The sequence below is a fragment of the Lactuca virosa genome, chromosome 4, assembly GCF_052849685.1.
Source record: "Lactuca virosa cultivar CGN04683 chromosome 4, Lactuca_virosa_CGN04683_v6, whole genome shotgun sequence".
NCBI classification, from domain to species: Eukaryota; Viridiplantae; Streptophyta; class Magnoliopsida; order Asterales; family Asteraceae; genus Lactuca; species Lactuca virosa.
The window spans coordinates 323,465,503-323,482,175 of NC_136429.1; the positions used below are offsets into that span (position 1 = coordinate 323,465,503).

General features: G+C 35.2%; 1 non-coding gene across 1 annotated transcript; it reads right to left on the bottom strand.

The window, feature by feature from the left end:
• Nucleotides 1-1,242: 1,242 nt before the first annotated feature.
• LOC145110407 (small nucleolar RNA R71) lies at nucleotides 1,243-1,349 on the bottom strand. The gene has a single exon (XR_013709786.1). It is a non-coding gene; the product is annotated as a small nucleolar RNA R71 (small nucleolar RNA).
• Nucleotides 1,350-16,673: the final 15,324 nt, after the last annotated feature.

Genomic DNA, 16,673 nt, shown 5'->3' on the forward strand with positions numbered 1-16,673 from the left:
TTAGTTAGTGATTGTTAACCAACTGAAGTAATCCATAGTCAAAATTACTCATATATGAAAAGAAGGAGGAATTGAAGCTAAATAAAAGTATCTTAATTCTTAGGCTAAAACTTGTTTTTAATGTTTTCTACTTTATAGTTAATTAAGTTTGTTTGAACTTTCAAAATCAGATAAAAACCTATTTTCATTATTTTTATTTTATTAATTACATTAAGTTTTAGCAATTTTAATTTCCAAATTGACTCCATTCCCTGTGTTAATCCTGTACTTACTTTACTACACTACTACGTGATTAGGTTTACTGCGTAATTTGTGCTTTAGTTTAGTAAAATAGATAAGGGTTATAAATTTAAAGCTTTAAAAAGTGTACATATAAAACACCTCAAAGTTTTTGGCAACGTTGTTGGGGAACGACTGTTCAATTAGAGTTTTAATTGCTATCAGTTAGTCGATCCTTTTTGTGGGGGTAAAACCACAAAAAGTTAATTTATCTTCTTAAATTGGTTTTCTGTGAAGGCAGCAACCGCAACGTGGTAATTTATATACCACGACGTGGAACCTGGCATAACAGTTTTTGACTTATTTAGTTTTTAGTCATTTTATGTGTTTCCTATTGTTTTGTCTCAACACATGACCAGGGGATCTAAGTTTTCAATTATACCACCACTTGATGATCCAAAATTTGCATTTCACAAGAAAAAGGATAAAAACGGCGAATAATCAAGTAGCGGGTTCTAATCAAATAATTTTTCAACTTTTGAGAAGGCTCCAGACAAGAAGGCAGAAGGATACAAACCAGAAAGAGAAAGTGATTCAGAAGGAGACGATATAAGCGCAAAAGGACGACCCGACAACACAATGGGAGACATGGCAACAATCATGATGGAGGAGTACAAGAGACGTATATAGGATGATGTTGGTCCAAGCATTATGACACCATAAATTCTAGCCATGGTGAACTTTAAACTTAATGGTCATATACTCAACATGCTAAAGGATATCCCGTTCTTTGGAAATAATCATGAAGATGCATACAAGTACATTAAGCAACTTTTGGAAACAACAATTATTTCAATGTGCCAAAACGTTTCTAAAGATACAGTTATGTTGAGAATGCATCTAATCACACTAAAAGACGCGGCAAAGGATTGGTTGGGGTCACTAGCACCAGGAGCCATCAATACATAGGATAGGATGAAATAAGAGTTCATTCATAAATTTAGAAATTCTTCATAGGTTTCTAGATTGAAGAAAAATATCGCGAACTTCCAAAAAAATGATGGTGAATCGTTGTATGAAGATTGGGAAAGATATAAAGGAATGATTCGTAATTGCCCTCAACATGATCTCAATGTAAAATAAGAGATTTTGATTTTCTATGATAGGGATAAATGTAAGCACAAGACAACTTCTAGACTCCCAAGGACTGTAAGGGTCGAATTTTTGTAATTAGTCGAAATGTATTTTGAACTCTTCGAATGTTTTGTAATCTATTTTACCGAGACGCTTTTATCCGAAGCGTAAGTGTCTATGCCTTAGTATATTTTTTGTTCGCTTTCAGTTCCCTATAAATAGGGATATTTACTTGAGTTAGATAAGAGTTTTTTACAGACTTGTCTTTGTACTCTGTAAACATTCGAAAGCGTAATAGAGCTAAAACAAGATCATATTTACATCTGGTGTTCAATCTCGCATTCTCAATTGATTTCATACTTTGATTCGTTTTATACTTGATTCTATGATTCATCAATTGGTATCAGAGCAGGAATCACATCTGTGATCTGATTTTCATCCATTCAAAAAGTTTTTGAATCAAATTTTTGGTTCAAAAGTTTCCACACTTTTTGATCGTGAAAAATTTGTCGAGATTTTAGTTTGTGATTTGATTCTGCATTTGAATTGTTGAATCGAGTGTTCTTCTTGCAATTCCGATTTGATTCAACTAGTTTGTTTTCAAATTTCCAAATCTTCTTAAAAAATTTCAAAATCAGCTTCCGTACAACAATGGTAAGTTTCAATCTCAATTCTATGACCTCGTTTTCTCATCTGTTAGGATCATCAACCAAAATTCCAATGCTAATCCCTGAATATTATGATCAGTGGGCTGATCGTATGCAGGATTATCTGAATGGTCTTGATGAAGAATTATGGTCATGTATCATTGGAAATGTCAATGTTCCAGTGAATGTTCAAGCAATTGGATCATCTTCTACAAGTTCTGGTGTTGATAATGAAACTGATCGTCTGAAGAAACTGGAGAAGAGGTGTATGAGAGAATTGCGAGGAGCTTTACCTCCAGTTGTGTACAATTATGTAAGGAGTTGTACAACTGCAAAGGAGATCTGGAACAATCTGAAAGATAAGTTTCAAGGAAGTGAGAAGACGAAAATCAATTCAGTCAAACAGTGTTTGGTTGAGCTGAAAGATTTCAGACAAAAAGAAGGTGAAACAATTGAAGTCTACTATGATAGACTGAACGAGTTAATCTATCGTTGTAATCGCTATGGAATTACCAGGACTTCAACGGAATTCAATCTCATCTTTGTTTATGGGTCTTCGAAAAGAATGGAGAAGTGTAAGTATGATGGTGAAGAATCAGCAAAGTTTTGATACATCAACTCTCAATGATTTGTACAATCAATTGAACACACACGAAACTGAGGTAAATGAAATTGCTGAGGAGACGAAGCTAAATTTGGGAGGTCCATTGGCACTTGTGTCAAAGATATCTGAGAAAGAAGCTGAAAATGGTGATTCTGAGGAAAAAGAAGGATTCATCATGAATTCGGATGACGAGGCAATAGCTTTTTACTCAAATAATCGTGTTAAGAAGTTTTTGAAAAAGCCGTTCAATCCGAAGACTAAGCTTGCTGAGGTAAAAGGAAGTGTTGTGAGTAAAACTGTTGTTGAGGAGAAAAAGAAAATTGAGAAGAAAGATTCGAAAATGTCTGAAGGAAAGATCGAGAAAAAGCTGAAAGGTGATGATGGTATAGATTGTCATTATTGCAACGGAGCTAATCATCTTGCGAATGATTGTATGCTTCGGAAGAAGGATGAGAGGAAGAATAAAGTTAAAGATGAGGCGTATTATGCAGAGAGGATTGAGGAGGTTTGTGCGAAAGACAAAAACTTGTCATTGGTTGCAAAATGTGGACATGAGGATGAAGATGGAACGTATCAAATCTGGTCATCTGGATCAGACGATGAAGAAATGAGGAATCCAACACATGGAGCAATGTATGCGAAAATGGAGGAGGACTCAGATGATGAGGAATTCGAAGTGAAAGGACGATGCTTCGTATCCAAGACAACAGACAAATCTCCAATGACAACAAAGGTACGAAAAATTCTCGAATCTTTTAATATTCCTACGCATGCTTATGATTCTGAACTAATATCTTTTGATGAGACGGTTACTTATTTTGATTCAATTGTTGTGTCTGCTAGCAATGAGGCCAACAAGTTGTCAATGGAGTTGTTAGAGACCAAAAGGCGATTGGACATGAAAATAAGTAAAATTGATTGTTTGGAATTACAAATAACAAATATTATGCGTGATAGGGATACTTTATCAAGTGAAGTCAAACTTTTGCTAGCACAAAGAAACATTTATTGTAATTCTGCTAAAAGACTTTATGGAAAATTAACTGATTTACATCATTCATGTGAAATAAGTAAAGAGCAACATAGAAAATTACTACCTTTTCTAGCATACGAAAGAGCTAAGGTAGATAATATTTCGTATGATTGTGAGAAAATAATAATTGATTTTGACAAAGTTCCTGATGATAGATATAAATATGGAATTGTCAAAATTGATGAATGTCTTGATGCGAATGAATTAGTTAACATAATGAATGATACTTTGACTAAATCTGAACAAATTCAAATTTTGAAAAAGACTGAGAATTCAACATCTGATTCTCAATCTAATTTTGCTGATATTGAAGATAATTCTGACAATATTAGTGAAATTAGTGAACTTGAGGATGTTGATTGTTCCCAGTTGTATGTTGTTAATGTTGCATCAACATTTAAAGGGAAAGAAAAAGTTAATGATTTGATGGTTGAGAAAGAAACTGATATACCTTCAACTTCGAAAGTTTGTGATATGAACTTCGAGGATCTCAAAGACAGTCAAATTGATGATAGCGATGATGAAGATGAACAGAAAATTTCAAAGGGAAAGAAATCTTCAAAGGAAGAAGAAACTCCACGAATAGTGGTTGATCAAGTGTATGGTGATACACAAAAGTTCGAAAAAGTAATGTCTGGGAAAAGGTGAACATTACCTTGAAACGAATACTGTGGTTTATCCAAATTTCAAGTGTACAGATGATGTCATTTTTCTAAATCAAGTTTTCGTAACTACTGGAAATGTTGAGAATATCAAACCAGAATTAAAGAAGTTAGTTGAGGAGGATAATTCAAAAACAACTGATGAAGGTTTTTTCGCAAATCAAAGCACAGTTGAAAACAACTTAACAAAGAATTCATACGTGTTTCAACGTCAAAAACCACAAAGAAAATGGGTTGAAAAATCAAAAATTGAAAAAGAGAATTCAAAACAAGTTGTAAAGGAAAATGAAAAAGTTGTCAAACTAAACTCCAAGGAATTCAAAGAATCAAATTGACAAATTTTCAAAGGAAAACAACATTTCAAAAAGACAAGCTAGGAAGAAAATATTTTGGCAGAATATTGAGTCTCAAAAGATATCTAAATCACAATCACCCAAAAATGTTTTCAAAGCTAAAAATTCCTATTTTTCAACAAAAACTCAAAATTCATCACAATCAAATCATTCAAGGTCTGAAGTGAATAAACAACCAAGGTTTTCGAAAGTTTCAGAAACTAATATTCCAAGAAAATTTTCAAATAAATCAAATCCAAATCAAGAATTCTTTCAACATCAACATTTTAAATAAACAGTTGATACATCATATGCTCAATCTTTTCTAACAAATCCAAAAGTTGATTTTGTTCCTCAAAAGCCAAATTTTCCTAATCATACGAAGAAAGAAACTATGAAAATTTCACGTGAAAAAGGAATGACTTCAAGGAAGAACATTGATCATTGGCTTGAAGGCAAAGGAAAGATGTATCAGTCGAATACATTTTCAAAGGAGCAAATGCACGAAGCATATGAGAAGTATGTGAATACTTCATCAAACGGCAGTTTATCTTCTATGGATTCGAACATATAAGTCAAAGCTTGGAAACCAGTAATAAAAGCAAAGAATGTCCATTCACAAACTCAGAATTCGAAGGGTAATGTCAGTGAACATTCGAAACCATCAAAATCTTATGTTTCAGTTTCTTTAAATGAAGATGTGAACTTAATTGATAGTCTCAAAACCAAAGTTTGTGATTGGGTTACAAGTTCTTCATTACATTCGAAATTGAAATCTAATTTCCAAGGACCCAAAAAGCCTTGGGTACCTAAATTTTTCCACTGATTGTAGGTACTATGTGACGAGCAATATGATAATAAATGGTACATTGATAGTGGTTGCTCTCGTCACATGACTGGCAAGAAGGAGAATTTACGTGATTTTCGAAGCCTAAAAAATGCTGGAGTTGTGAAGTTTGGGAACAATCAAAAATGTCAAGTCAAAGGATATGGGAAGATCACGAACGGAAAATTCACAGTGAATCGTGTTGCGTATGTTGAAGGTCTTCAACATAACTTGATAAGTGTTTCCCAACTTGTTGTGGGCACTGGCAATCACGTTCTTTTTAATGAAGAAAGAAGTGTTATTTCGAATGTCAACACTAAAGAAGTGTTACTGAAATCCAACAGGAAAGGTGACATGTTCACTTTGGACATCAATCCAATAGTAGGGAAACCTGCTATATGTCTTCTTTCGAAAGCAACATTAGACTTAAGTTGGCTTTGGCATCGAAGGCTTTCTCATCTCAATTTTCGAAACATCAATAAACTTGTGGTACAAGATCTGGTAAGAGGTTTACCTGTACTTAAATTTGACAATGATTCTTTATGTGTAGCTTGTGATGTTGGAAAGCAACATAAACAAGGTCATCCAATTACGATAGATTCGAAAATTGTCGCACCTTTGGAGCTCTTACATATTGATTTGTGTGGTCCTTCGACAGTTTCAACTCTCAACAAGAAAAGGTACATTTTAGTTATTGTTGATGACTTTTCCAGATTTACGTGGGTTTATTTTCTCAGGCTTAAATCCGAAGTTGCACAAATCATGATTGACTTTATCAAAATGATGGAAACAACGTTGAAGAAGATTGTTCGAAAAATTAAGAGTGATCATGGAACTGAATTTAAGAACAATATCCTTGATTCATTTTTGGTGGACAAAGGGATTTCGCATAACTTTTCATCTCCATACACACCACAACAAAATGGTGTTGTTGAACGAAGAAATAGGTCTCTATGCGAAGCAGCAAGGACTATGCTGGCATATGCGAATCTTCCACAATACCTTTGGGCTGAAGCCGTATCCACCACATGTTTTACTCAAAACAAATCTTTCATTCATCGTTGTTTTAACATTATCCCATATGAAATTCTCAACAATCGAAAACCTAACGTCAAATTTTTCCATGTTTTCGGATGCAGGTGCTTCATTATGAATCTCAAGGATAATCTTACGAAATTTCAAGCTAAAGCAGATGAAGGGATATTCGCATAATTCAGTCGCATATCGAGTGTTGAACAAAAGAACACGAAAAGTTGAAGAAACTTTTAATCTTACATTTGATGATTACTACATTAAACAAACTACATCGCAGTTTGAAAATCATCCTATTCTGAAAAACATACAAGATGAATCTGAATCCTCACAAACCTTAGATATTGATTATGATTTAATTTTTGGAATTTCAGATCATGTTGTTGATGCTGAAATAAATGCAAATGATAATCATCTATCCGAACTAACGAAGCTTACTGATGATTCAACATCAACTTCTCCAGAGAAAGGCAAAAGTATGCAAAACAATCCAGTGGAGGGGGAGCACTTGGATTCGAATACTCTAGTTGAGGGAGAGCATTCTTTCGAGGGGGAGAATGAAGGATTGAATGCTGATGTTGAGGGGGAGCATGATGTTGAGAGGGAGTATAATGTTGAGGGGGAGCATTTAGAAAACATTGAGAATAATAATGATTTTGATGATGTTTGTTCGATTGCAGGTTCAGAGAATGATGATATATACGAAGATGCATCTTTGGAATTTGATCCCGCATATCCGCCAATGGAAAAGTGGACAAGAGATCATCCGAAGGATCAAGTAATTGGGAATCCACAAGAGGGTGTTTTAACAAGAGCTCAAATTCGTGCAAAGAATGAGGTATTGAATACTCATCAAGAATTTTGCATGTTCAATGTTTTCATCTCTAAAATTGAACCAAAAACAGTTAAGGTTGCAATGGAACATTCAGATTGGGTTGTTGCGATGCAATCTGAATTGTCTGAATTTGAACGAAACAAGGTTTGGAGATTAATTCCTAATCCTGAAAATGTTTCGATTGTCGGGTTAAAATGGATTTTTAAAAACAAAACCGACAATGATGGAAATATTGTTCGAAACAAAGCCAGACTTGTTGTTAAAGGATATTCACAACAAGAAGGAATCGACTATGAAAAAACTTTTGCCCCTGTCGCAAGACTCGAGGCGGTTCGTATATTTCTGGCTTATGCAGCTCACAAAGACTTTGATATTTATCAAATGGACGTGAAGTGTGCATTTTTAAAAGGAGAGCTTGAAGAAACAGCTTACGTGGAACAACCCCTAGGTTTTATTAACGAGGAATATTCAGATCATGTTTATATTTTAGATAAGGCAGTTTATGGTTTGAAACAAGCGCCACGAGCATGGTATGCAACTCTTACTTCATTTTTGAAACAATCTAAATTTAAACAAGGATCTGTTGACCCCCCATTATTTCGAAAGAAAGTTGGGAATCATCTAATGCTTGTTCAAATTTATGTTGATGATATTATTTTTGGCTCAACTGACCCTGCTTTATCTAGAGACTTCGAAGATATGATGAAAAGTAAGTTTGAAATGAGCATGATGGGAAAAATCAATAATTTTCTTGGACTGAATATTCGTCAAAGCAGAGAAGAAATTTTTATTAATCAAGAAAAATATACGAAGAATCTGCTAGAAAAGTTTGGATTGACGAATAGCACAAAGTTACGAGTTCCAATGGCAACTGGCATAAAGTTGACACCTTCGTTAGATAAACCTGCAGTTGACATAACTCTTTATAGGAGCATGATTGGTTCATTACTTTATCTTACAGCAAGTAGACCTGATATCATGTTTTCTGTGTGTAATTGTGCAAGGTATCAGTCAAATCCACGAGAACCACATCTCACTGCTGTGAAGAATATATTTCGTTATCTTAAAGGAACAATTTCGTTAGGATTGTGGTATCCTTCGAAAACTGGGTTCTTTGTACAAGCATATTCGGATGCAGACTTGGGTGGGTGTAATCTTGATAGAAAAAGCACAAGTGGTGGATGTCAATTTCTCGATGGCAAATTGGTGAGCTGGCAGTCGAAAAAGCAAACATGTGTATCAATGTCAACAGCTGAAACAGAATATGTGGCTGCTGCTGCTTGCACTTCACAAATTATATGGATTCAAAGTCAATTGCGTGATTATGCAATCAATATGAAAAAGATTCCATTATATTGTGATTCTCAAAGTGCAATAAGAATTTGTCATAATCCTGTGCAACACTCGAAGACTAAACATATAGCACTTTGTTATCATTTCATCAAGGATCACATGGAGGATGGAAATATTGAAGTACATTTCGTGAAAACAACTGATCAGTTAGCTGATATTTTCACGAAAACTTTAGATGAAAAATCCCTTGTGAAAATTATAGAAGGACTTGGAATGATCGATGGAAATTCTGTTCCATGTAAAAAAGGCGAATGATGAATGACCAGGAATGATTCAGAGGCGCTGAATGAAAGACAAAGCAATAACCGTCAGCATTCAGAGGTTACTGTTCATAGTCAACACTTCGACCCCTTCGAATTCGTAAATTTGTCACTTATTTTAAGGGTTGATTCAGAGGTTACTGTTCATAGTCAACGCTTCGACCCCTTCGAATTCGTACATTTGTCACTTATAAGCGGATGATAAAATTTTGTATTTTTGCAACAAGTACAATTTATTTTCATTTTCGAAAAATTAAAAATCCAAAAAGATTTTCTTTTGTTTTGTCATTCAATTCTCGAAAAATCAAAAATCCAAAAAGATTTTCTTTTGTTTTGTCATTCAATTTTCGAAAAATTAAAAATCCAAAAAGATTTTCTTTTGTTGTGTCATTCAATTTTCGAAAAATTAAAAATCCAAAAAGATTTTTGTTTGTTCTGTCTCTACTTTCGAAAAATCAAAACAACAAAAATATTTTGATTCTTATTTCTTTTTAGTATTTTGTTGCAGATAATCATGAAGATATACAGTGGATTATGCTTGTAGTTCTAGGGTCAGGTACATTTTTCGTATGAATCAATACATTTTTCATCACTTGAACTAGCTAAGTTGTCCCTAGAAGCATGCTGCCGCATGTTGTCCAAAGCCTCCAATGACTCAATGTGTGTGTACGAAAGCCTTAATGAAATTATTCATACGAAAATTTCTTCCCAATCAGGATTATATTCACATTAGTCTCTGAGCTACCTGACTCTTCTCAAAATGAGTTAAGAGTTTACTATTTTGTCCAAATATAACAGAGGTACTTTTTGTGTCTTACATCAATCTTTTTCACCTATAAAGTTCTTACACGATCACACACGAAGACATATGTCCGAGAGGTCTCTGATCAAACCCATCGAGACTTAGACATATCAAAAATCTGTGTTTATGATCTGACATCTTGAGACCGTGATGAAAGTGAAGCCCAATTTTCACTACACTTTTAAGGAATTGACGGGGAACAATGTTCCAGATTTTCACGAAACATTTGCTTCAGTGCCAAAATTCAAAACTCCAAATCATATTCATTTCGAATGAGTGTTCTTGATCAAACATTCGAAACCCATGATGTTTCTTACCCAACAAGATCCAGCACAAATTTTTTCAAGAATATGATTTCCGTGTGAGTTTCATTCGAAATTCAATGTCGCTTAAATTTTTTCAAAGAAAACTTATCACTGACTACACTGGTTAAACAAGTAATTTCTGTTACAATTTCTCACCTTATGTTTAGGATGACATGTAACGAAATTTTTTTAACTACACACGAAGCATTATAAAAGAAGCCCTTCGATACTTATCAACAGGTACTCGATTGTAATTCACGGGAACCTACACAAGTTGTTGATCATTTTTCTTAATGATTAATGAAGCAATATTTGCCCGGGATTTTATCTGCCTTTGTGTCAAATTAATATTTTGACATCACAGTATCCCAAAATTTTCTTATCTTTGTTTCTCGTCTAAATTCTTTGGAACACTGCACTCACGAAATCCTTGAGGTTCTGAGTAATACCAACTCAGGCTGATGATTTCAAACATCTGGCATATGACTTCGCTTTTCATCCCAAAAGCGAAAGAGCCTTGATTCCATACGAAGGGTTCTGACAGTTACAATCTTCTTGGGGATAACAGTACAGGCTGTTTATAAATGACGTATGGTATTCTGTCCGGTTTTCAAGGAGATGTGACAGCTACTTTTTGACGCATGGCTACTTTTACGCAGCAATGGTCCGATTTTCAAGGTGCCACGTCGGATATCATTAAATACATATCCCGCTTCAAATTCAAACTTCAGGGTTACATATAAAAGGGGATTCAAGGGTTCATTATCAGTTTACGCGATCAAAAAGAAAAATTCCCAAATTCTCTAATCATCAAAGTCTTCAAACCCTAACAATGGCGACTTCTGTTCATGTTGATGCTGATCCTTCTCAAACCACTGAAGATGTCTCTTCATTACCAATAATGAAGATTCAAGCAACAAACTATTACTTGGAGGGTGATGTTTCTCAATACCTGGAAGAATTGAAGATGCTAATCGTTGCCTTGAAGAACTCTGTTTTGTCTAAGGCGATGTTCAGTTCATTCTCTGTTCTAATGTCATGGCTTTCTCAAGCAGGATCAACTGCTACTTATAACAAAGCTTCTGATACAATTACTTTCCATCTGGTGAATGACAAAAAGGTCAGGCTATCCAAGAAACTCTTTTGCCAAATTCTTGAAATTCCGAATTCACCTCCATATGTTGCTTTCATATTCCCTCAAATCGTTAATATGTTTAATGAGATGGGATATCAGCCTCCACTATCAAAGATCAGTGATTTTAAGAAATCTGGTCTTCCACGACTATGTAATTTCTTATTTGGTATTTTTCTAAGATGTTTAACTGGGAGAATAGTTGGTCTTGATAAAGGAAGAATGGAGGTTTATGCAATGGTTGCTAGTATATATTATGATCTTCAAGTGGACTATTCTACACAATTGTGGAAGGAATTCCAAAAGAGTGTAGAACACACGAATGCTATTCATGGTATTTCGTGTGCAAGATACTTGAGCTTGATTTTGCAATACTTTTACAACAAGGAAGGGATTTTGGTACCCAATGATGAGGAAAAAGTTGTTTTTCAATCGTATCACTATCCGAAGGAAGTCACAGATAGTGCTGAGGATTTTCCATCTGTTGCTCGTATTCCTGATGCTATGCTCAAAAGAGTTGATCCTTCGAATTCAGTCTTAGTGGCATATTTGCAAACTATTGATTCTACTGTTCCAACTGGGAAATTGTTTCCAAGGGAAGAAAAGAAATCTAAACGATCGAAGAAGCCTGAACCGGATTCTTCTGAAAAGCACACCAAGGATTCGGAATCTTTGAAATCTCCAAAGAAGAAGCCCGTTACAGTTGAAGAGTCCGTGGTTCAAGAAGTGTCAATTGCAGAGACTCAAATAATTAAACCTGTTGTTCCTGAGTCTCAAGAGAAAGTGGTTATTCCTTCGTAGACTGGTATGTTTCGAAGAATCAAAAAGATGTCTTCGCATCTACGGAAGTCTCCAACATCTCATGTAGTACGAAAGCCTCAGGTTACTCATCAGGGTGTTTTGATTTGTGAAATGCCAGCCCCTGTTTCTCCATCATCAAAGAAGCGAAGGGCTACAGATATGGCTAAACACATATCTAAGAAGAAGAAGAAGACACGAAAGCTTATGCTTTCTACTGAGTCTACAGAAGATGATGATGAAAGAATTCCTGAAACACCAGACGTCACTCTTCATGTACAAAGTTCAACTCCTAAGCAGACAATCGTCATCCCACCCAAAGATTCGGTTGCCAAATCAGTTTCTGAAGAGGTACGAACTTCAGGCATCCCTGCAAATGTATCTGATACGGATGCAAATGTCAATATGGGTGACGGAGATGTGAAGAATGAAGCTCAAGGTCAATCTACTTCTGCTCCCTTTGACAATATTGTTTCTTTACCACCATCCATTATTCCCATTACATCAACCACTGATTCCCCTACATTCGAAAATATTATCAATCAACCATTTACTTCTATTTTTTCTTCTCAATCCACTGACACACCCAAACCTAATTCGACTGTTCAAGAAACCATTCTTATGGAGACAGAAACTGATACTGAGGGGTTTGGAGGCATGTTTGAGGAATTGGAGTTTCATGAAGACGAAGAGGCATTTCCAGATCATATGCTGATGACCATGAAGCAATTTAAAATTCTGAATCAGAAGTTGAACTCTATAATTCAGTCTCAAGCTGATTTGGGGGGTGATTCGTCTGTTTCAAGTTTGGAGGTTGAGTCTATGTTGAAATTGTTCGAAGCCAGAGTTATGAGTAAAGTATCTGGGATGCTTACCGACTCTGAATCACGAATTTTGGAGAAGGTTGATCATAGTGATCAAAATAATGAACTAAGGATCAATTCTCAAAATTCGAAGTTTGCCAGAGATGTGAAAGAATTGAAGAATGTAACAAAGAAAAGGCATGTTCTCTTTGTTCAAGAAGTGAAGAAAGTCAGGGAGGATGTTAATTTGCAAATTCGTGAACTCCGTGAAGATATGCAAGAAGAGATTGCAAGTGTTCAACAAGATTATGCATCTCTGCATCAGAAGGTTGATATTATTTGTAATGCTGTCACCAAGTTTGTCAAATTATATGAAAGTTTGAGTCCTCAAATTACTCAACTTTCAACAAACAAAAATGCCAACTTTTTGGAAGTGATTACTTTGTTAAAGGAGTTAAAAGATCTATCAGTCCAGCCGGTTTCTTCTTCCCTGACTACTCCTGAATTTTTATCTCAAAAATTCTTACAATTCGAAGCACTTCTCAACAAGCAACTTGCTCCTATATTTTGCATTACAAGCCTTCTTCCAACAACATATGCCCCACCTGTTTTCACAGGGGTGCAAGGGGGAGAAAGAAAAACTGGTGAGTCGAAGGTGAGTGATGAAGATGCGAAAGTTGTAGGAAAGGTATTTTCTTCAAAGATCCCAACAACAAAGCCAGTTATAGTTTCTGCTGGGCTGGTTACTTCAACAGTCGTTACAACGATACCTATTACAAGACCTATTTCGAAAGGAATTGTGATTGGTAAAACTACGGAGACTGGTGAGAGTGGTTCGAAACCAAAAGAGGTAATTGATAATTCAGCCATGAAAGATAAAGGGAAATCGATTGTTGTGGAAAATTCGAAAGAAGAAAAGAAGGCTGAAGCAGAAGCTGAAATTGAAAAACTAAGGTTGATTCAAAGCATTATGACTCAGCGTGCTAGTGATCCGAAGGGAATGGACAAAGGTGATCCATCCAAACACTATAATTACGAAACAATTGAGGCCAAGGTAGCGTTTAATCACATGTTTTCGTTTGAGAAGAAACCAAAACAAAGTTATTTGGTCACGAATACTAATACAAGCCAGCTGAATTTTCCAATAAACGAAATGATGTTCATCATGCCTCAGTTCAAAGCAGAAGGAAATTTTAAAGAAAAGGATGAAGGTACACACATGAAAATTCGATTTCATGCTGTTCTTGCAAAATCCCGTGAGGAAGTTTGGTCATTGATAAAGATCAAGAAAGTTATAAGTATGAAAAAGGATGTGGTGTTCGAAAACACAGTCCAGAACATCAAGTATGTGGTTGCCAGGGCAAATGGAAATATTTGCGAATTTACAATTGAAGATTTTCCATTAATGAACTTGTATGATCTTATACAAGTTGCATTGATTTTGAAAGATAAATCATTTTCGTATCTTCAAAACACTGAACCGGATGAATTCAAGCTTGGGGTTGCTCACATCAAGATTTTCATCGAAATTTATTATGAGTGCTTGGCAGTAACAGATGTGGAGTTAGCTACAGCTAAAGGAATGGAAATAAAAGCACCAATGGCTCCTACGAAGACTCAAGAAGAATTGAAAAAGTATGATGATGGTGAAATCTGTTTGAAGCCTTTTGGAATGGTCTTCGCAGGAAAAGACAAAGCTGGAAAAGCTAAACGTTTCTTATTCCAAGCATGCGAAGTGGAGAGATATTCAACGTCTCAATATACGAACTTAATTGTTCGTATGAATTATTGTAGGAAGAATAATGAAGGAGATAAGAAAGAGCTGAAGAAGATAATCTCCTGGTACACAGAGATTCGAAGAGTGATGCTGTATTCCATCCATCTTCTTATAAATTAAGTAGTTCGACTATGATTACAAAGGGGGAGATTGTAAGGGTCGAATTGTTGTAATTAGTCGAAATGTATTTTGAACTCTTCGAATGTTTTGTAATCTATTTTACTGAGGCGCTTTTATCCGAAGCGTAAGTGTCTATGCCTTAGTATATTTTTTGTACGCTTTCATTTCCCTATAAATAGGGATATTTACTAGAGTTAGATAAGAGTTTTTTACAGACCTGTCTTTGTACTCTGTAAACATTCGAAAGCGTAATAGAGCAGAAACAAGATCATATTTACATCTGGTGTTCAATCTCGCATTCTTAATTGATTTCATACTCTGATTCGTTTTATACTTGATTCTATGATTCATCAAGGACCAATGACCAAGAAGGATCCAACTATTAACAAAGCTCTTATCAAAGAATTTGCTAAACAGTCATGAGAATATCACAACCCAAGAGAAGATGTTACTAGAAACCAGGTGAGTGTGGATGAAGGAAAAGAAAATTTAGCTTTAGTCCTTGAAAAGCTAGACTCGATGGATAAGAGGATAACAAAAATGGGGCAATCAATTCACACAATACAAGTCAGATGTAAAAATTATATGGGCCAAGTCTTACTAAAGATTGCGATTAGATGAAAATGGGAACACGAAATATCAGGTTTGCTACTCTAGCGGTGATAGGTTTGATGAAGATTGGCGGAGACCAAAGAAATAATATATGCCTTATGAAGAATACCGAAAAGAAAAAGAAGACAAATACCGACAGCAAGGTCGTGGGTTTTATGAAAAAGAGCAAATTTAAGTAGAAAAAGAACCTAATCTCTAATTAGTGTTGAATAGATTTATGGAAACAAGTGAAAAGACACATGAAAATATGGATGCTACCTTAATGAACCACCAAGCATCTAGTCTGAACATAGAGAGGCAAGTGGGTCAACTAACCAAGCTCATTCAGGAACGGTTGCCAAGTATTAGTTCAACTAACAGCGGTTCAAATTTAAAAGCACAAGTGTTACCAGCCACAACTGAAGATGGAGAAAATAAAATACCACTAGTATTAGGTACCACCAAAATCTAGTTCACTCAAACCAAAGAAGGAATGATAAATAAAGACTCGAACTCTGTACTGAAGCCATCATGTGGCAATCGATCTAGGAAAAAAAAAATTTATACCTCAACTTAAAGATTTCCTTTTCACTTTTACCACTATTCTTCAAATCTCACGTCGTGTTCATAGCTTGAGGAGATTTTTTTTTAAAATTATCCATTGGGTGTTCAAAACTTTGAAATCAATCTTCCCCGAGAGGTATGGTTTACATTTTTCAACTTTCCAACTTTTAATAAAGGTTTTTATTTAGATGATAATGTCAAGATTCTCGAATAAATTAGTTAGAATCCTATAACTTGTGATATTTAGTCATTTTAATTATTAGCTAATTCTTCGATCCTATTAATTTCAAGCAAATCTTTTGACTTTAGGATGGATATTAGGCTAAAAATCGAGGTTTTTCCTGATCTGTTCTTCAGCCGCGGCATGGTAGTTCATCGCCACGTTGTGGGAACTAGGCAAAACTAATTTTCTTACTAATCTCTAAAGAATTGGAGTTTCTTGGATTTTGTTGTTTTTATTGAATGTTTTGCAAAGTATGAAACCTAAGAAGTGTTCCAATAATCAAGTACGAAGGGATTTTCCAATCCATAAATTCACAAATGGTTTGATTGGCCCTCACAAATTGAGAATGAAAAGTTGGAGTGTTATCAATTCAGATTCAATAAACTGAGGAAAAAGGAAATTATGGCAGCTCCAGTTATAGATTGGAATTGGGTAGAAGATTCGGGTATTCACTCTCAACTTACACCTCTTTTAACTAGAGGTGCACAAAACCTGAATCCGATCCGATCCGATCCGGATCCGAATCCGATCCGGTTTCGCTTACATCATCAAAAATCCGATCCGGTCAAAATCCGATCCGAATCCGGTCAAAATCCGATCCGGTTCCAACCAAAATCCGAA